Source organism: Phyllostomus hastatus, unplaced genomic scaffold (assembly GCF_019186645.2).
Source record: "Phyllostomus hastatus isolate PE091 unplaced genomic scaffold, TTU_PhHast_1.1 phas_contig_40, whole genome shotgun sequence".
NCBI classification, from domain to species: domain Eukaryota; kingdom Metazoa; phylum Chordata; class Mammalia; order Chiroptera; family Phyllostomidae; genus Phyllostomus; species Phyllostomus hastatus.
Window position 1 is genome coordinate 2,490,328 of NW_025333872.1, and position 20,890 is coordinate 2,511,217.

The following is a 20,890-nucleotide window of genomic DNA, read 5'->3' on the forward strand; positions in this document are numbered from 1 at the left end:
GCCCTCTATGTGAAAAGTTTGCCAATGCCAGAAATAGAGAATAAAGCTGTTCTCATTGAGCAGTAAAGACTCATGGCACCAAGGAAGGAAATAAAGGCACAATTTAAGGTTAAGCTTAACCTAGAAATGTCTAAAATCTCTTCCATTGAAAATGTTTCAATGCATTTTTCATGTAGCAAATTTCACATGAAATTTTTAGATTCTGCTATAATCCTAATCCCACTTTTGTTACTGTGACAACTGTAGTGACAATTCTTGGCTTACCTTTCACCCAAAATTTCTAATATTTCTCCTAAGAGTAAAAGAATAGGAAAAGAAATGGGAGCCCCCCACCACACCGAAAGGCTCCAAATAAAAATAAAAACCTGCAAACCATTCCCAAACCCTCCCTATTCCCTGATCCGATTAAGTGCCCAGGAGCTACTGGGTTGGCCAAAAATCCCATTTAGTTTTTTTCTGTAAAATAAAAGACATATTGTTCACTTTCACTAATAACTTCATTGATTTGGATACTTTTTAACATATTTTTTATTGTTGTTCACATACAGTTTTCTGCCTTTCCCCCCGACCCCTCCTTACCACCCCAGCTCTCCCCACCTCCCTCCCCTGTTTCCATACCCCACCCCATTGTTATTGTCCAGGTGTCCTTTATAAATTGTTCCTATCAACCCTTCACCCTTTTCCCCCATTATCCCCTCCCCTCTCCCCTCTGGTCACTATCAGCCTGTTCTCAATTTCAATGTCTTTGGCTACACTTTGTTCGCTTATTCATTTTGTTGATTAGGTTCCTGTTAATGGTGAGATCATATGGTATTTATCTTTCACTGCCTGGCTTTTTCACTTAGCATAATGCTCTCCAGTTCCATCCATGCTGCCACAAAGGGTAGGAGTTCCTTCTTTCTTTCTGCTGTATAGAATTCCATCGTGTAAACGTACCATAGTTTTTTGATCCATTCATTTACTGAAGGGCACTTAGGTTGCTTCCAGCACTTGGTTATTGTAAATTGTGCTGCTGTGAACATCAGGGTGCACAGGCTCTTCTGGATTGGTGTTTCAGGGCTCTTAGGATATAATCCTAGCAGTGGAATTGCCAGGTCAAAAGGCAGTTCCATTTTTAGTTTTCTGAGGAAATTCTACACTGTTTTCTATTGTGGTTGCACCAGTCTGCAATCCCACCAACAATGTACTAGACTAGGGTTCCCTTTTCTCCACAACCTCTCCAACACTTGTTGTTTGTTGCTTTGTTTATGATGGCCATTCTGACTGGTGTGAAGTGGTATCTCATTGTGGTTTTAATTTGCATCTCTCTGATGGCTAGTGATGCTGAGCATCTTCTCATATGTCTCTGGACCCTCTGTATGTCCTCCTTGGAGAAGTGTCTGTTCAAGTCCTTTGCCCATTTTTTAATTGGGCTGTTGGTCTTCTTAGAGTGGAGTCATGTGAGTTCTTTGTATATTTTGGAGATCAAATCCTTGTCTGAGGTATCATTGGCAAATATGTTTTCTCATATGGTTGGTTCTCTTTTCATTTTAATGCTGTTTTCTTTAGCCATGCAGAAGCTTTTTTATTTTGATGAGATCCCATTTGTTTATTCTTTCCTTTATGTCCCTTGCTCTAGGGGACATATCAGTGAAAATATTGCTGTGTGGCATATCTGAGGTTTTCCTTCCTATGTTCTCCTCTAGGACTTTAATGGTGTCACAACTTATATTTAAGTCTTTTATCCACCTTGAGTTTATTTTTGTGTATGGTGTAAGTTGGTGCTCAAGTTTCATTTTTTTGCATGTGCTGTCCAGCTCTCCCAACACCACTTGTTGAAGAGGCTATTTTTACTACATTTTATGCTGCTGTCCCCTTTGTCGAATACTAATTGACTGTAGAGATTTCGGTTTATTTCTGGGCTCTCTATTCTGTTCCATTGGTCCATGTGTCTGTTCTTATGCCAGTACCAGGCTGTTTTGATTACAGTGGCCTTGTAATACAGTTTGAGATCACATCTTGTGATCCCTCCTACTTTGCTCTTCTTTCTCAAAATTGCTGCAGCTATTTGGGGTTACTTATGGTTCCATATAAATTTTTGAAGTGTTTGTTCTATGTCTGTGAAATATGCCATTGGTACTTTAATAGGTATTGCATTGAATCTATAAATTAATTTGGGTAGTATGGACATTTTGATGATGTTAATTCTTCTGATCCATGAATATGGTATATGTTTCCATTTGTTTCTGTTTTCCTTAATTTCTTTCTTCAGCATCGTGTAGTTTTCTGAGTATAGGTCTTTTACTTCCTTGGTTAGGTTTATTCCTAGGTATTTTATTTTTCTTGTTGCTATATCAAATGGGATTTTTTTCCTGATTTCTGTTTCTGATGTTTCATTGTTGGTATACAAAAATGCCTTTGATCTCTGGATATTGACTTTGTATCCCGCCGTTTTGCCAAATTCATTTATTAGGTTGAGCAGTTTTTTGGTGGAGTCAATATGCACACTATCATGTCATCTGCAAACAATGACAGTTTTGTTTCCTCTTTTCCAATTTGGATGCCTTTTATTTCCTGTTCTTGTCTGACTGCTGTGGCTAGGACTTCCAATACTATGTTGAATAGAAGTGGTGAAAGTGGACTACATTGTCTTGTTCCTGAACTTAGTGGGAAGTTTTTCGTTTTTGCCCATTGAGTATGATGTTGGCTGTAGGTTTCTCATATATGGCCTTTATTATGTTGAGGAATGCTCCCTCTCTTCCCACTTTGCTGAGTGTTTTATCATAAATGGGTGCTGTACCTTATGAAATGCTTTTTCTCCATCTATTGACATGATCATGTGATTTTTGTCTTTGCTTTTGTTTATGTGATATATTACATTTATTGATTTACAAATATTGCACCACCCTTGCATCCCTGGGATGAATCTCACTTGGTCATGGTGTATGGTCTTTTTAATGCATTGTTGGATGCAGTTTGCCAATATTTTGTTGAGGATTTTAGCATCTATGTTCATCAGCAATATTGGCCTGAAGTTTTCTTTCTTTGTTGTGTCTTTATCTGGTTTGGGGATTAGGATGATGCTGGCTTCATAAAAAGAGTTTGGGAGTCTTCCATCTTCTTGGATTTTTTGAATAGTCTGTGAAGGATAGGGGTTAGCTCTTCCTTAAACACTTTGTTGAATTCTTCTGTGAAACCACCTGGTCCAGGGCTTTTGTGTGTTGGGAGTTTTTTTATTACTACTTCAATTTCATCAGCTGTTACTGGTCTGTTCAGGCTTTCTGCTTCTTCTTCCTTGAGTTTTGGAAGATTATATTTTTCTAGAAATTTGTCCATTTCACCTAGGTTTTCAAATTTCTTGGCCTACAGTTCTTCATAGTAATTTCTTACAATCCTTTGTATTTCTGTGGTATCAGTTGTAATCTCTCCTCTTTCATTTCTGATTGTGCTTACTTGGGTCATCTCTCTTTTTTTCTTGATGAGTCTGCTTTAAAGGCTTGTCGATTCTGTTTATCTTTCCAAAGAACCAGCTTCTGGATTTATTGATCCTTAGAATTGTGCTTTTAGTCTCTATGTTGTTTAATTCTGCTCCAATCTTGGTTATTCACTTCCTTCTACTTGCTCTGGGCTGTCTTTGTTGTTGTTTCTCGAGTTCTTGTAGGTGTAGGGTTAGGTTGTATATTTGAAATATTTCTATTTTTTTTTTTAGATAGGCCTGTATCACTATGAACTTCCCTCTCAGGACTGCCTTCTCTGTGTCCCATAAGTTTTGGGTTGTTGTGAGTTCATTTTCATTTGTTTCCAGAAACTTTTTGATTACCTTCTTGATCTCATTCTTGACCCATTCATTGTTTAGTAGCATGATATTCAATCTCCATGAGCTTGAGTGTTTTTGAGTTTTTTCCTTGAGGTTGGTTTCTAGCTTTAGTTCCCTGTGGTCAGAGAAAATGCTTGATATGATTTAAATTTTCTTGAATTTGTTGAGGCTTGTTTTGTGTCCTATCATGTGGTCTATCTTTCAAAATGTTCCACGTGCATTTGAAAAGAATGTGTATTTTTACTTTGGGATGAAAGGCTCTATATGTATCAGTTAAGTTCATTTGATCTAGGACATTGTTCAATGCCACAATACCTTTGTTGATATTTTGTTTGGAGTATCTATCCATTTTTGACAGTGGGGTGTTGAAGTCCCCTACTATAACTGTGTTGCTGTCTTGTGTGTCTTGAAGTCCTCCAAGACTGAGTGCTCCTATGTTGGGTGCATATGTATTTACATGTTTATATCTTCTTGATGGATTGTTCCCTTGAATATTATGAAATGACCATCTGGGTCTCTTTTTATGGCCCTTTTTTGGACGTCTATTTTTTCTGATATGAGTATTGCTACCCTGGCTTTTTTTTCCCGTCCATTGTTTGGAATATTTGTTTCCAGCCCTTCACTTTCAGCCTGTGCAGGTCTTTTATCCTAAGGTGGGTCTCTTGTAGGCAGCATATGTGTGGGTCATGCTTTCTTATCCATTTGGCTACTCCATATCTTTTGATTGGAGCAGTTAATCCATTTACATTTAAGGTTATTATTGATAGGTACCTATTCATTGCCATTTTTCGTACCTGTGTTCCTCTCCCTCTCTCTCTCTTTTCCTTCCCTTTCTTAAAGCAGTCCCTTTAGCATCTCTTACAGAGCTGGTTTGGTGGAGGTGTATTCTTTAGACTTCTTCTGTCTGGGAAGCTCCTTATTTGACCTTCCATTTTAATTGCTAGACTTGATGGGTAGAGTAATCTTGGTTGGAGGCTTCTGGCTTTCATTACTTGGAATATTTCCTGCCACTCTCTTCTGGCTTGGAGCATTTCTATTGAGAACTCAGCTGCTAGCCTTATCAGGGCTCCCTTGTATGCTACTTTCTGTTTCTCCCTTGCTGGTTTTAAGATTCACTCTTTGTCTTGGAATTTTGCCATTTTAATTATGATGTGTCTTGAAGTGGGACTCTTTGGCTTCCTCTTGATTGGGACTCTGTGTTTCCTGAATTTGTGTGACTTTTTCCTCTTGCCAAATTAGGGAAGTTTTCCATCATTACTTTTTAAAACAGATTTTCTATCCCTTGATCTTCTTCTTCCCCTTCTGGTATCCCTATCATATGGATATTGTTACATTTCATGTTGCCTTGGAGCTCTCTTACCACCACTTTGTTCTCTCTGACTCTCTTTCCTTTTCTTGCTCTTTCTGAGTGTTTTTTTTCTACCTTGTCCTCCAACTCACTGAATTGGCCCTCTGCTGCATCCAGACTGCTTGTAATTCCTTCTAATGTGCTTTTTATTTCTGATATTTTATTGTTCATTTCTTCCTGGTTTTTGTTTATAGTTTTTATCTCCTTTTTCATGCTAATGTAGTTCTCACTCAGTTCCTTGTAGCTGTCTTTGAGTTCCTTGAGCATCTTTATAACCATTAGTTTGAATTCTATATCTGACAGTTCGGTAACTTCCATTTCGTTTAGTTCTTTTAGTAGAGAGTCTTCCATTCCTTTTGATTGCAGGTTCTTTTTTTTTGTCTCCCCATTTTAGATGACTCCTTTTGTTTGTTTCTGTGCTTCCTGATGTTTCACTTTGCTGGCTGTCTTTGTAGAGTAAACTTCTATGGTATGAATTCTATGAGGTTCAGTAGTGTGGTCTCTGACCTCCTTGTCTGGATGCTCTAGGTTTATTCTTTTGTTGTACTTGGGTTTTTACCTTTTTGGTGGTTCCTTTGTTGGTAGTTTTTCTTCTCCAGGAAGTATACTGATGTTTGCAGCTCCCACCTATTCTTGTGTATGTGATCAGTGGCAGGGGGTAGGCAAAATTGATTGAGACAGCAGAAGAGTATTTTATGGGATTTAAAGTACCAGCAACTAGAGAAGTGATAGGAGAGTCTTTGGATAAGTACAGTGTTAACTGTGATATTTCACCTAACTAGCTACTTTTTATAGAAGGTAAAAGAGAGATAAGACTCTTGTTAGAGGGGAGGATGATTGTGAGCTGAATCCAGAAAACAGAGCACTTGTGCAAGGTTAGATGATGAGATACAGTGGGAGTAAAGGATAGAAAGTAGGCATAGTGTGAGAAAAAAAAAGAGTTGACCACAATAATAATAATAATGCTCAGGACTGAAGTGAAGTGGGCTAAGGTCAGGGAGGGTTGCTGTGTAGTGTGTACAATTGTATGGAACAACAATTATTTACAATAGTACATCTGTTTTTCAATGTCCTCTGCAATTTTTTGCCTCAAAACTTCATATAAGCTGGGATTCCATTGGCTGTTCACTTTGTTCCTTAGAAGATCAGCTAGGTGTTCCAGCTAGGCACGAGGAGAACTGGGCTCCATTCCCACCTATGTCGCCACCATCTTCCCTACCTGATTTGGATATTTTCAGTATGTCAGCTATCTCCCCCAAGTTATAATATTGATTGTTCTCAATTAATGTCTCTATTTGATTGCTATCAACTTCAGCTGTCTACCCAAACATGGAGCACTGTCCAGTGAGAAAGCGCTAGCATGAAACTTGACAAACCACTTTTGACGTTTGATCAGTCATAGCATCTTCTCCATACACTGCACAAATCTTTTTGTGCTCCCATTGCATTTTTACCTTTCTTGAAATAATAAAGCATGATATGCCAAAAATCTTTTCTTCCATCTTCACATTTTCTTCCATCTTCAATATTGAAATGGCTACCACAAATATTCACCACTTTTGATATGGTTTTTAAATGTATGCTGATATGACAGCTGTCACAATACAATCAAACAAAATTGTTTCAAGTTAAGTTAAAGACAACTAAGCATTACTAGGACCATCATATGGAAAGAAAACCAAATGAACTTTTAGGCCAACCCAATACATTCTCAAATTTAAGATGTGCAAATAGGACAGTCACTGAGCACCAACCTCCAGATCCCTATAAACTACATAAAAATAGTAGGTTAGGGTGAAGAAGTTATAAAGACGTTTAGAGTCAATAAACAATCTACACATATAAGTTATACAGTCACTGATAAGGCAGTTAATACAACAGCAGTAAAATAATACTATATAGGTTATAGAGGAAAATAACACCACAGGCTAAGCCATACCAATTAGGTAGACAGTGTTGCATTGTTTATTGGTCACCAGCAGAAAATGGATTTGTATGGATCCATCCCCTTGCTATCTCTTCAGCTCTGTCTACTGTGATTATAAAAAGCAGTTTATAAGATAGCTGACCAGGACAGTCTGACCACAGAACAACAAAAACCTTATAGTGCTTTGTGTTTTATCAGAATAACTTATTTGAAATCTTTAATGAAACCAATTTTAAGTGGATGACTCTATTTAACATGTTTTTCCCAAATAGTTCCAACTAATTTCCATGAATTCTCTTTGTCTCCAAGTCTAACACATACAGTTAACATCTCACAATAGTGAACACAGTTATGTCAAAGCCATTTACCTATTCTACCAAGAACATTATTTATCAACAAGATATTAGTTATTTTGTAACTATCAATTATCAGACAATTCTCTATAGATAATGCTTTAGCTGTCTCTAATGGGGCTCCTGTGAACTTCCTAATAAAGACACTACTTGCTTATAGATACTTTTTTTTTAACCTCAGGGAAGAAATTAATACAGAAGGCTAGATACCATGAATATAATTAACAAGGGTTTGAATTAGACATCAGGGGACAATTAAATGGTATGTGCCTAAGGGATCTAGGAACAAGATCAATATCCTAGACCACAACTACCCCTTCCCACAAGGTTCTTGAGATAAGTATATACCAAAGAAAATCACAAGTGAAAGCAAAGGAACCCTTATTGCTGGTAGAATTTTTGAAAACTCAAATGCACAAGGCATAGATATGGAGCACTCCCTATTCCCAAGTTGGTTACACCTGATCAGCTTCAACCAAAGCAAGCTAAGAGGCCTGCTCTGTGCCTTCCTCAACAACCATAACTTATTATTGGTTTTTACCACTAAAAATTAAGGAAGGATCGACCTAATACACATTCTAGTACCACTGAAACAATAAGGGAGGGATTATTGTCTCTTGCTGCCCAGCACAAGCTGTTCCTGGGCTGAGGCAGTAACCTTACCCTGACTGCCTTAAAAGATAAAAATGGAAGTAAGAATGACCAAGGAGAGAAAAGGATGGGTCTGCTTATCACTTTGTTGTAAGGACAGAGGAGAGGAGTGAGGAGAGATGGGAGAAAGGCAGGAATAAAGGAAGGAAGGAAGGCCTCTTACAAGCAGAATTAGTCTTGGCCCATGCCACTTAAGGCCCAGTGGGAGACAAGAGACACAGAAGTGATTCTACTGGACTGAGCACCGCCACCCCCCTCCCAGTCCCAACAACTCACCAATCTGATCAGCATCTCCCGGGAAAGGAACTAAATGCCTTGACCACGACCACCATTTCAGGGAAGGGTGAAAATGGGGATAAAGGCACAAAGAAATGGTGGGAGAAAAAGCAGAGGGTATTTGAATTTCTTCTCCCAAGATCTAAAATCCTGGGATTACTATAAACACCCTCCCACTGACTGTACTTCTTGTTTCAAATGTTTCACAAGCCAGAAACACTCACGGTAATCGCACAAAACAAAACACCATGTTCCAAGAACTTAGAGGAGGAAAAGACTGGAGATGGTATGAGAGTTTTTGCCCAATATCCCTTTTGAAAATCAGAGGTTTTTTAATATATCATTTCATTCTAGGGCAGAAGGGCCTACCTAACTGGTTTAATTTCATATCTTAAAGATTAAACATGTTATTTCTAGCAGGACTTTTGACATAATGAAATCTGTCACCACAAAATAACAGGGATGTACAATAACATTTCTGTTATTAGATTTTTTTATATGTACAGAAGAAAAGTCAATTCTCTATTACCTGGTTAGGTAAACAGGTGTTTTGATTAATCAAATATGTCTGGTTAACACATTCCATATGAACTGCAAATTTTAACAAGAATTCAGATATGATAAAATACACTTAAACTGGAGTAAAGCCACACCAAATAAAATGTATCCCTCTTTTGATCAATCAGGAGGTACTTGGGATCTTGATTGCCCAGATTTCACTAGGTGCATCCACTATCACTGTGCTGGTAAAGCACGAAGAGCAGTTACAGAAAACCAGTAAACCGAATGCTAGATAACAGTTTGTAACAAAAACTTACAGTTTATTTTCAAGAGGTAAATTTCCTGAATAAGAAATCAAATAAATGCAATCAATGATGCTTCTCATTTTGGATCAAAATTACCCAATAGGTAGATAAAGGCTTTTAATTTACTGAACATTTTAAAAGCTGAGAATAATATAAAATGTAACTATTATATCAACTGGACACATCCAGAAGTTGTAGGCTTAAAAAAATAAATGGACAAGATGGCAGGTAAGTAAACATGGTACTTGAATCCTCCCACAACCACATCAAAATTACAGCTAAATTACAGAACAATCATCATTCAGAACCACATGAAATCAAGCTGAATAAAAGAAAGAAGCCACATTGAGACTGGTAGGTGGGGCAGAGACGCAGAATGGGCTGATCCCTCATCCGCATATGGTGGTTTAAAATTGAGAGGGATATCCCGGCTGTGGAGGTCCCCGAGGAGTGAGAGGTCCCAGCCTCACATCAGAACCCCCAGGCCAGGGTTGCAGAGCCAGAAAGAGAAGTCCGGTAACTTCTGGCTATAAAAAAATAGTGAGAATTGAAGCTGCATGAGACGGAAGGCTGCTGGAGTCCCAGTCAGTTCCTCTTAAAGGGCCAGCACATGGGCTTACTCAGACTCACTCCCCCTGAGGTCCAGCAGTAGGGCAGCAGTTTCAAGGAACCAGGAACATATGGGAAGTAAGTGAATTGCCTGGCCTTAGGGTGAGAGCTGGGAGTCAGCTTTCTGCAGACAAAGTGGTGGCAGAAGCCATTGGTCCTTTTTTGAGACTGCCCCACCAACCACAGAGTGGCAGACAGACACCACATCTGGTTTTCCATCAACCTGGCTCATACTGTTTGCCCTTCCCTTGTGATTTCCTGAAACCCAACCTCAGCCAACTTGTGAGCCCACCAAAGCCTATTCCAGTGGCTTCTCCATATGAATGGCCTCTCTCGCCTTATGCATCAAACTCTCCTAAAATCTCTCAAACAAGCAGCATCTGGCATCCGTGTACACAAAGCCACTCCACTAAGTCCAGGAGACACAATGGCTGTATCTTAACACATAGAAACAAATACAGGGAAGTGGTCAAAATGTAGAGACAAAGAAACAGGTCCCAAGTGAAGAACAAGAGAAACCTCCAGAAAAAGAACTACATGAAGAGGAGGCAAGCAAACTATCAGAGGCAGAGTTTGAAACAATGGTTACAAGGATGCTCAAGGAACTTAGTGAGAACTTCAATAGAATGAAAAAGGACATAGGAACCATAAAAAAGAACTAGTCAGAAATTAAGGCTACATAAACTGAAATAGAGAATAATTTATAGGGAATCAGCAGTAGAGTAGATGAAACTGAGAATCAAATTGGTGATTTGGAATATAAGGAAGCAAAAAGCACCCAATCAGAACTGCAAAAAGAAAAAAGGATTTAAAACAATGAGGATAGAGTAAAGAGCCTCTGGGACAACTTCAAGTGTATAAACATTCACATCATGGGGGTGCCAGAAAGAGAAAAGAGAGAGCAAAGAATTGAAAACCTATTTGAAAAAATGACAGAAAACTTCCCTAGCCTGATTTTAAAAAATAGACATGCAAGTCTAAGAAACACAGAGTGTCCCTAAAAAGATGAACTGAAAGAGACCCACACCAAGACATATCATAATTAAAATGCAAAATGTTACAGATAAAGAGAGAATCTTAAAAGCTGCAAGAGGAAAGCAGTTAGTTACCTACAAGAGAGCTCCCACCTATAAGACTGTCAGCAGATTTCTCAATAGAAACTTTGCAGGCCATAAGGGATTGGCAAGAAATATTCAAAGCGATGAAAGGCAAGGACCTATAACCAAGATTAGTCTACCCAGCAAAGCTATCATTTGGAATTGATGGACAGATAAAGAGCATCCTAAACAAGAAAAAGCTAAAGGAGTTCATCACCACCAAACCAGTATTACATGAAATGTTAAAGTCTTGAAGATGAAGAAGGAAGGAGAAGGAGGACAAGGAGGAAGAGGAGAAGAAGAAGCTGCAAAAATATAAACAATAAAATGATAATAAATATGTACCTGTCAACAACTCAATCTAAAAAACAAAACAAATGAGTAAGCAAAACAGAAACAGACTCATAGATACAGAGAACATGTTGATGGTTGCCAGATGGGTGAATAGGTGAAAAAGGTGAAGGGATTAAGAAGTACAAACCGATTGTTGCAGAACAGTCATGGGGATGTAAGTACAGCATAGGAAATATAGTCAATAATATATGGTGTCACATGGGTATAAGTTTTTATCAGGATGATCACTTAGTAAGTTATATAATGTCTAATCACTGGGGTGTACACCTTAAACTAATATAATATTGTATGTCAACTGTAATTGAAAAATAAAAATGACTTAAAATATAAGTAATTTTTTAAAATAATAAATAAATGGAACCCCCCTCACTGAATTCTATACTCCAAATGGGTAAATTGTATGGTACATGAATTATATATCAATAAAGCTGTTTTAAAAAGTAAAAGGAACACATGAAATATGAAGACTTAGAAAAATTCCAGAAGATGTGGAACGTGAAGCAGGAGGCAGGGTTTGTGGCACGGTTGTTGACTGGATGAGCAAGCCCTTATCACGCCTTCAACTTCCTCTCCAACCTTGCTAGGGCAGCTGGTATGACATAGTTCTACCTAAAAACTAAGTGGAACCTGGCAAGGTGTGGTTTCAAATACAGCTTTCACTTTTCTTAATAAGAAGGGACAGACTTGGCTGGCAGAGTTCTTCACCCTTTTACCCTCCTATGCCCTTCTTCTCCTTCCTGTCTAAATGGAGACATAGTAGTTGAAGCTGTAGCAGCTGCCTTGTTTCTCTGAGGCCCTAGAGGGCCTCAGACTGAGGAAAATACTGAGAAAACTGAAGAGCCCACTGAATTGCAGAACCAATACCAGTAGCCACCCTCCTACTTGTAGACTTTTTGCTATGTGCAATCAAAACAAATAAAAGCAAAACAAAAAAAATCTCGCAACATTTTAAAAGTCTTTCTTAATTGAGTTCTTTGTTATCTGCACTCAAATGAAATCCAAATGCAAGCTGCTTTGGAGCAAATGAGCACTAGTAGTAAAAATACATGTTGTCATATCTTAGCTACAACATTTAATGAAAGTTTCTATAACTTCCACCTCTATGAAAACAAGGGCAGGTTGACCAGAAAGTGCGGTGCTTTCTCTAATTTTCCTTTTAAGGCAGAGGAGGCTGTGTAGGATCTTGCAACAAATGAGTATCTTCCAAGATACAGTTTTAACACCAGCTGCATTGCCATGTCCATAGTGGAGAGAGAGAGAGGAATTCGATTATAGTTTGGTTTCTTCATCTCTCACATGGGGACAGTAAGGCAGCTAAAGCTCCAGAGCTGCTCTAAGACATGGCAACTGAAAGGACCATTAATCGTTTCAAAACATTAGACTGTACAGAAAACCTAAACAGCCTTGCCTGGCATTCGGTTACAATAAAAGCATAATGTGACAAGGCCAGTAATGTCATAATCATTGAGGGATGTGGTTTCAGACATCATAAGGTAGGAGGAAGGAAGAGGATTCTTACTGTTAGGCCTTAGGGGAAAAAAGAAAGAAAATCAGGCAGAAGTAAAAGCATAGTCTGCAGTTATCCAGTAACCGATACTGCTTATATGGAGTCTGATAACATTGTTGAAAGAGGCAACACAGCAGAAAAAATGATTCCTCAGCTGGAGTTAGGGCCCTGAGTGTCCAGGAAAGTTGCTGAAAGGAGTCACTGAGGGGCACCAACCAGTCTGTCATAATCATTTTTCCCAGGAGAAGGATGAGGAATGGAGGTGGATGGAGGTGGACGGAGGTGGAAGAGTTTTCCTTGATCTTAGTTCTGTTTGCTCTTAAACACAGATACGAGAACATTCTGTTCAAGTGTCCCAGTAGTTACTGGTTTACAAAGGGCTAAGCTCTCCTACCCTTTGTGACAGCATGGATGGAACTACAGAGCATTATGCTAAGTGAAATAAGCCAGGTGGTGAAAGACAAACACCATATGATCTCACCTTTAAGTGGAACCTAATCGACAAAACAAAGAAGCAAGCAAAATATAACCAGAGACATCGAAATTAAGAACAAATAGACCGTAACCAAAGAGGAGATGGGAGGAGATAATGTGGGGAAAGGGTGAAGGGTTTTCAGGAACAGCTATAAAGGACACATGGACAAAACCAAGGCGAGGTGGGATCAGGGGAGGGAGGTGGGGATGGCTGGGGTTGCAGGGAGAGGAGGGGGGAAGAGGCAGACAACTATACTTGAACAACGATAAAATTTTAAAAAATGGGGGAGAAAGGTGAGATACACTGACATCAGGGGCTACCAAGATGCACCAAAAGCATGTTTACAAGGTGACAAAATTGGGCTCCTGGGGGAAAAAATCTCTGATTTAAGAATACCTGAGCAATTGAAGGTTTTCAAAGGTAGGTTACTGCTCTGGATTAAATAAATTATTAACCTTAAATGACTGTGACCCTTCATCAGTTTTCAGATTAGCTTTACTTAATACTCAAAAAGTATCTTCAAACAATGTGATGTATTAAATTTCTAGAAATTTAATTCATTTTGCTGAAAGGCCTATGCTTCTTTCAGTCCTCACGAGAAGAGTCATACGTCTGTGATGGTGTATGGCCCGTCCCAGTGTAGCAGCATGTAAAACACCTGGCAACGTACAAGTGCAGAAGGAGGAGGTTGAGGCTTCCCATTCATTTGATCTTCCAAGGTGAATGGTTCCAGTTTTTAAAATGACTGTTTAAAGCACTATTGGTGAAGTGAGTTTTTGTTCAGAGGGGTCTTGAATAGCAATTCTGGATAATTATTAAACATACATTTGTGCATGAAATACTGGCTCAAACGGAGCTGAGAGACTCTGTAAAAATGTCTTCTTGATGGATTGATCTTTAAAAACTAAAAGGTATTTTTGGTTATGTATCCAGCTATATTTTATGACGACTAGTTGTCAAGTTCTCTAATCACTCAAGAGAGATAACTGGTTGACACATCAGGTAAATCAAATACACACACACACTTTCTTTTTTGGGGGGTGAGTGGGGGCACTTAACGTTTCCTGCTTTTCCAAAGAACATCTGAATTCTAGTGCCCCTCCTGTATTTTTAACATGGAATTTAGTTGCCCTAACAATCCTTTCTGGTCTTGAAGTGCCTCTAGGGTGAAACTGCCAGAGGCATATTTCCTGTGCTCCCTTAACTCTACTGCTTCCAGGCGCCAGGTTTTCTGAATCCCTCAGCATTCACAGAGTTCAGACTCCAGTGTCTAGTGGGAACCACAGATAAAATTTTTTATTCAGTAATTTTTGGGGGGAACCAGAGTTCTGAGGTCTGAGGGTGATAAGAGACTTTAGTGCAATGCAGACAGGCGGAGAGGGAAACAACACTTGGTAAATAAATCATGAATCAGCAAGACAAGCAAGAATTCCTTTGGTTCAGGGCTGGGACAGATGACATTCAGCATGACTGATATGAAGCAAATTTTGTAAAATATCTTTCCAATTTTGACGAGAATTATAGGCAGCCTTAATCCAAGCCAGAGGAGTCATATATTTTGATGTTTATTGTATTTTTTAGACTATAAAAAGGAAATTTCTAGCTCTCTAGGTTGCAAAGGAGGCTGCCCTAATGTAAACAGATGCACTGCTTGCCTGTGCAGCATCTGGCAGAATGAGATGGAAGCGGCATGGAACGTGTGGGGCAAGCATCCTCACCTGTGCTAGAGTCAGCACCTGACTCCAGAGCTCAATCTCAGTCATTTGCTAGAGATGTCAAATCTTTAGCAGTTTCCTCACATACTTAGATCAGACACACTGAGCAAATATGATGTCCAATTTAGTTGATAGATAGAACTCCCTTTAGCTGCACTAACATACTATGTTGTCAGTTCAGTCAATGAGTATTTATTGAGTACTCACAGCACAGAGAACTATACTAGGCTAGGCCCTTGGAAATCACGGCCAAGACTCAAGTCCATCTCAATCCTACAAAATCACTACCTTCAACTGGAGATTATCTGTGGTCCTATGAGAGACTGAGGGCAGCAAAGATGTGGAAAATACTCCAATAATTACAAAACAACACTTGAGTCATTAGCTTTGATTCCTCTCTCCAGCCTTATTGACTAAGCCTTCGTTTGGAGCCATTAAATAGAAAACAAAATGGAATGTATATGATTCCTCTCCTTTTTCTCTTCCATGCCTAGCCTTTGAGCAAGAAGTGGATGAGCAGTAGTTTGGCAGGGTGGTAAGCAGTAGGATGAAGGAAAAATAGCAGTCAAAAAGGGGTCTCAGGAATTCACAAACTGAACAGATCATCTGGAGCTGGTAGTAGTCACACAATAGTGAGAGGGCAGCTGAACCAGGCCCCAGCTGACAACTCACAGAGAAAGGAAAATATGCTGGGGTGAGTAAGGACTACAGTGGCACATCTAATTTTTTTTTTAAGAATCAACTTGTTATTGTTTCATTCTAAGTTTAATAACTGCAAAACATAAACTGATCTGCGGTTTAGACATTGTGTGCTAGATTAACTTTTATAAATAGAACTGGCTTTTCCTACTGCAAAACAAGAAGATCCTGACCTCCCCCCGCAAACTAAAGAGATTATGAATATTGAGAACATACTTTGGGCTAGGACCATTTTGTCCTAACATATTCATCTAACATTTTCCAACTGAGGATCTCAAAATCTTTTTGTGTCATTAACTCCTTAGTCCTCATGGCACCCCGAGAGGTTCTGGGTTTATTTAGCAGATCCCCTGTGCTGCTTGTCTTTGGGCAGCCTGCTTACTTACAATTAGGTTTGTTAGTTAAAGCATTATGGGCATTTTACTTATAGCATTGCACATATCAATTACAGAACCATCACTTTCAAGCTAATGCAAAAATTGTTAATTTAACTGACTATCTTATAATTACGGTTTCAACAAAGTGCTCCATTTATTGGCTAAAAAAGACTGGGTGAGAGGTGTACTTAATGTATGCCATATGTGATTTCTCATACTAACCTGAAAACACATAAAAGAATATCATGATTAGTAAGTGAAAGATAATAAGTCTTAAACCAAGGTGACAGAGGGGCTATAAACTAAGACATTAGGTAGATCTGGTTGGTTATTATGACTCTACCCTGGTGTTTTTATGTGGTCAGGCCTCTGAAAATTTCCTGTTATTTAAATTTTAATGTTTTTTAAATGGCATGAAGCTAATATAATTAGTACTCAGTTACCCATTATTATGGCACATTCCAGGCAATTTCTCCCTTTCTCTCTCAAATAAAATGAGTAAGTTTGGCTGTGCCTGTGAACCTAGCAAAAACAAAGGCAAACTCTATTTCCCAGTTGTGCTGCCTGCTCTGGCTGCTGGGAAAGAGAAACACAAAGGATGGGGAGAAAGCTTCCAGTTAGACTGTATGGACTAGGATTCCTCCTGCTGTTTCTATTCTAGAAGCCAGTTGGATAAAGGCAGGTCAGAAGCAAGGAAGGTGCTTCTAAAGGCATGATGGCCCCCAGCCCTGCCTTTCTCCTCAATAAAGAAAACTCTCCTCTACTTGTGCTAGTAAAATACTGGGACAGGGGTCATGGAGGTAGGTGAGATGGTTTGGGAACTGGTGACTGATTACAGAAACAACAACAAAGCATGGGGGGGGGGCTTTCTTCTCTCCAAGTGACCTCCCTCTGCTTGCCTCTTACTCTGCTCCAGCCACAATGGCCTCCTTGAGGCTCCTGCAACCTGCCAGAGGTGTTGCCCCCTCAGGGCCTTAGTACTCTGCCTGTGATGTTTGTCCCCAAGTCCCCAGATGGCTTGCTTTTCTAAATCTAAAACTGTACTGTCTCCATCCTCTAGTCCTCCCTCCTGATTCCCTCATAACACTTGTGAATAACTGACACATTACACGTAGTATTTGTTTACTGTTTATCTCCCCACAAAAATGTCAGTTCCATAAGAACTGACATTTAATGTCAGTTTGATGATTGTTTTCTTTATCCAGTGCTGTATTCCAGTGCTTAGAACAGTGCCTGGAGCATAGGAAAAGACTCAACAATGGTTCGTTGAATGAATTAAAGAAAACAGGGAAAGGTAGAGATAGTCAGAGATCCTATTTCAAGTTCAGCCTCTCCAGGATATGACAAGGGAACTGGTACCAGATGCACTAGCAGGAGTAGGTTTCTGCTGACTGAAATAAGGCTCTGCTTGCCTATCCAGCTACAAGGGAAACTCCCAAGAAAGGAGGAAATGGTTTCTGTAGATGGAAATGACAGAAATGAAAACAAATAGTTTTTTATCCACAAAATAATTATGTCTTCTCATGGGAATAAAGATGAAGTGATGGAAATAACTTGCATTTGAGACCTTTGCCTTTGTAGTCATCATCTACAAGGAAATGTGAAACTTTAAAGCCAGTGTACCGAGAGTTTTCCGGATTGCCAGGTCTCCCTTTTAGACGGAGAAAGTGTTAAGTCACTCAGCTTTGTAATGCTGTCCCTCAGGTGTTGATTCAGAATCACTGGGCTTCTTCCAATACAGTGACTAGCAAAGCAAGTCAGTCATCAGAAGCAATAGAAACTGTAGGTCAAATGTCACTGACTAATCAGCCTGTCATTGGTCAATAACCCATCCCCCGAAGAAGTGCCACTGATCTCCTTTCCTATCAATAAACATCTATCTGGGCGCATCAGCTGCCGCTAACCATGGCCTGCCAAGATATCCAGCATCATCCACAGGCATTGGTGGTTAAGAAATCCCTCTCCCTTTATTCTTAATAATGTCACAGAAGAGGCAAATGCAGTCCCTGACAACATAATGTGAGTTTCACAGAGACGTGTCTCTTTCAGCACTCAGCCAGTTACACAGGGCTTCAATTGCATGGATTTTCTCACTGCAGAAACAACAGCAGGGCTGAAGGAAGTTGGAGGCTTCACACTGTCCTGATACACAATTCTGCCTTTGGTTTTGCTCATGCCCCTATGCCCTCCTCTGAGTCAGGGAAAGAAAATTGAAGAAACAATTTTAATTCCACATTTAAAGAAAAACTAATGGGCACTGTTCTCTCTTGCTTTAAGCCCTAATCATACCTTTCTTCTGGAGTCAGATTCAACCTCTCTGATGCTTTGACTAGAGCTAGAGTCCGAGGTAGCCTTGTCACACATGCAGCCTATTTGTCTCTAAGGTGTCACTTTGGCAAAGACCTCATGAGGCCCTGTTGAATCTAAAATTCTAGATCTCCTACTGCACTCACTGTAATTTCCCCTTCTGACTTGACAGACTACCTCATCTGACAGGGGATGTTCATTCTGAGTTGCCACAGGCTTTATGTATCAGGTGAGGCTGGGAAGAGGCAGCAAGCAAACAGTGACACACATATGACATATGCTCTTGTAGGAAATATATATGGAGTGTAAGAAATGTAAGAAATCACTGAAGAGGAGTGTCTAAATCAGCCCAGGAGATGATGGAAGGTTCAAGAAGCATTCCCAAAGGAGTGGAGTCTTCAAGGGGGAATAAGAGCCAGGTAAAAAGAGGGTGATGAGAAAGTAGTGTGAGTCACAAGCAATGAGAACAGCATGTTCAAAGAGTTGAAGGCATGAGGGTAGCAGAGGTGATACATGTGCAAAACTGCAAGTGGCTGGATAGGCTAAGACGGAGTAGGTATAGGGTGGGTGGAGAAACATGAGCCAGGCTGTACAGACAGAAATCAAGTCAGGTGATTTTTAAGTGTTTTTGTCTGAACTTTCCCCTGAAGGCAAATAGTAGGCATGAATCTATCTTCTTAGGAAAGGGCATGACTGTATCAGATTTGTGGTAACAGGTGGGAGACAGTTGCTGGTGCGGAAGGAAGGGCTAGGTGAAAGTCCGAAGACCAGGCAGAGAGGAGAAACTACACAGGTGCAACTCTGGTGATGGGAGTGGGATGGAGAAGAGGAAAGGATCTGTGAGACAGGAAGGAATGGTATTGACAGAACTTTACAGATGACTGGTTGAGGGGAGGAGGGGAGGGAAGGGAATAAATTTAGAAAGATTCCCATGTTTTTGGCTCAGGTGATGGATAGAGGGGTGGCATCACAGAATAAGACCGGGAATCATGGTATAAGACAACTCGAACAGGGGAAAAGAAGGATAACAATCCATTCCTGAACTGAGATGCACATGGAACATTGTTAGGTGGGGGAAAGGGATGGGGTACCAGGCAAGCAGCTAGAATGCAAGGGACATTAAAAGAGAGTGAACCGAGCTGCTAAGCTGCCAGTTTGCTTACATCTTCATTGGCAAGAAGACCAGTCTTCAAATTAGAAATGGCAGAACAAACATAATAAAAAGAAAATTGAAGCCCCAAATAGGTGAAGTGAAAGAAAAAGAGTATCTAGTCAATTTAAATGATTTCAGGTCTCCTGGCTCAGATGAGTTACACCACAAGCCTGCTGAAAGAAATTGCAGATGTAATCTCAGAGACACGATTGGTAATCTTCAAGAAATTGTGGAGACTATAAAGAGTGCCAGTGACAAGAGAAGGACAACTGTTTCCCAGATTTTTAAAGTGAAGAGGGATAAATTGCAATAAGAAATATTCAGATAAGCTTTGCACCATCTATGACAAAAATTCTAGAATGGTTTATAAAATAGATGGCTTATGAATATTTACTTCAGTTAATGCATGCAGCTGAGAAAAAGGAAGGAGGGACTGTTGATTGCTATGTGACGGAAGTTTATTTGTACTGGTAGTTTGTCCAGACTGATTGTGGCTTGACTCTCCCCGCCTTCCTAAGCACAAAGTGGGCTGTCTGGTGGCCAGTATAAACTTCAGACTTTTCTACCTGCAATTTGTTGTCTATGGTACTCAGACTATATAAGCCCTTTACGAAAATAGTTGACAATTTAAATGAAGAAATCCACAGTCTGAATTCTCCAAGAAATCCACCATCACTCGTCAGGGTACTTCCAGGAACTGACAAGCAGCAGTAAGCTTCTTGATTATTAGCCTAAACATGAATTAACCTTTGCCTATTAGGAGCCTACTACCTTATTTTTCTGTGCTATTTCTCTTTTTACATATACTGACTTCAAAATGAGAACAGGAAACAACACAGCAAATGTGGTGGAGCGTGATGAGGGGAAGGCAGCCATATCCCACCATCATCTCTAACCATGGCAGCTAAGATATAATGTAAAACATCTTATCTAATACTATACATATACATATACATATACCATTAGTCAGTCTTTCAGAGAGCTTCTTAGAACATTAAAAAAAATAAAGGCAGCCTACTCAAGACCCAGATGGCTCTCTTAACTGAAAGTATATTCTCTAGGGGATGTCACCAGTCTCACACTTTAAAATTATATGACTCTGTAAATCAAGCAAAATTGAGTTAAAGTTCCTTTTTTAAAACAAAATTAAAACAACAACTAAAAACCAGACATGAAGATCATTACAAAGACTTTTTAGAAACAGGTCTCCTATCCAGTTCTACTTGGTTCCTATGTAATTTATTAATGTTGCAAATGATTTCTGATTCTATATAACCTGTCTTGACATTATACTGTAAGTCCCTAACCAATATAAACTCAGGGAGAGGCCTCTATTCTAGTTTCTCCACAAGTCTAATTTTGGTGCATCTCCCCACCAGAGAATCCAAACAAGCACTTTAAATCCCTTTGTTCCCCCTTTCCTACCTTTACTTGATAATT

The 20,890-nt window shown here is 39.5% G+C and overlaps 1 protein-coding gene across 4 annotated transcripts in view; it reads right to left on the reverse strand.

Moving 5' to 3' along the window:
- Positions 1-20,890, reverse strand: part of BTBD9 (BTB domain containing 9) — a 454,104-nt gene that overhangs the window by 102,219 nt on the left and 330,995 nt on the right. The window lies entirely within an intron of this gene.